This window comes from Sciurus carolinensis, chromosome X, assembly GCF_902686445.1.
Source record: "Sciurus carolinensis chromosome X, mSciCar1.2, whole genome shotgun sequence".
Lineage (NCBI taxonomy): Eukaryota > Metazoa > Chordata > Mammalia > Rodentia > Sciuridae > Sciurus > Sciurus carolinensis.
The window spans coordinates 130,044,887-130,046,451 of NC_062232.1; positions in this window are offsets into that span (position 1 = coordinate 130,044,887).

Consider the following 1,565-nt stretch of genomic DNA (forward strand, 5'->3'; position numbering starts at 1 on the left):
GGCGGGGCGGGGCGGGCGTGCGCGGAGGGGTGGGGGAGGGGAGCGCGGGCGGAGGGGGAGGGGGAGTGAGATCACCTCCCCGGCCGCCGGCCCCGCCCCACCGCGCCCTCGCGCGTCTTCCCAGCAGAGCCTGGCCGCAGAGCCGGGCGCGGACTGGGGACCCCTCGGTGGCCCCTTTCGGAAGCTCGGTGGCACCTGCGCCCGCAGCCCTGAGGTCCCCTGTCCAGGAGTGTTCCCAGCCCCACCACCAGGGAGCCCCCACCTCCGTGACGTCTCGAAGCAGGAGTCACTGGGCAGGGATGCGCCCAGGGCCCGGGGCTTGGCGGTGGAGAGAGACCCCGGCGAGGAACACATTACTCCCGCCCCCATCCTGTCCTCTAGGGCGCCGGGCCAGAGACCGGCACCCGTACTCAACGCTGTCCCGGCCGTGCCCTGATGGTCGGGCGTTTGGACGTCCCCCCACATCCAGGGCAGGACTCCCGTGCCCCTCTCCCCACTGTCCTCTTGAGTCCCTCGCTATCCTGGGCACCCGGTCCTGATCCTTCCGGGAGGGGTGCGTGGGCCTCAGTCCCCAGCCTGCCCAGGAGGCGCTGCAGGGCATCCGCTCAAGCGTGCCCCAGAGCCCCAGCGGAGAGCCCAGCGGGAGCCGAGCCCAGAGGCGAAAGGGTCGCTCAGAGGGCGCCCTTCGACCTGCCACCCCCACTCCCAGATCTTCCTCCGACTCCCCGCCAGGCCCGGTGTCTTATTTCTTTGTCTTCAGGATTGGCCTCATCCCGACCTTTCCCGCCAGGCCCCACACTCCCCGCAGCCCTGTACTGCAGCCCCGCGCAGGGAGGAAGGAGCTCCTCCCCAGCGCCCCCTCCTAGGCTAGCGGCCGTGACCTCCCAGGCGAGGAGAGGTGGAGGGGGCTGGAATTCCGGAGCGAGCTGAGCTAGCTGAAGCCGCAGGGCAAGGAAGGCCTAGGGCCCAGATGGCAGATTGCAGCCCGGGTGGCCAAGGTATTTTATGGGCATGCCTGTTGCCCAATGAAGCATTCGGGGCCCTCGGCCTCCCGACACACCCCAAGTGGTGCAGGGTCTTCCCAAAGGCCCACAGGAAAGCAGCTCTGGTATCCTGGACTGAATTCCCCACCCCCATTGGACCATCTCCCACCAGCTGCTTTTACCCTGAACATGAAGGCTTGGGGTAGTCCCCCCCGGCCCTCCGAGATGACCAGGATGCCTTGTTTCTAGGGGTCTTTAGGAGGAGAATGGACAAAGACTAGTGAAGGTGCTGGGCTTCCAGGGAGAGGGAGAGCCAAGGGGGCTCTGCCTGCCCCTCCCAGCGCTGCCAGTTGCCCACCACTTGGTTCCGCTGGCCCCATAGTGGAACGCTGGCCCAGCGTCTTTAGGAAGCAGCAAAGGAAACTGAGCTGGCCTGGGTCACAAGGCCAGGGGGCCAAGAACTGGGAAGAGAGGGGGTATTTTCCATGAGGCACTGAACTGTGGTCGGCTTCCTGCCTGCCCTGATGTGAGCGCTGATAGGCCAGGAAGAAGCTGACTGTGGGCCTCTCCTCCCCAGCTGCT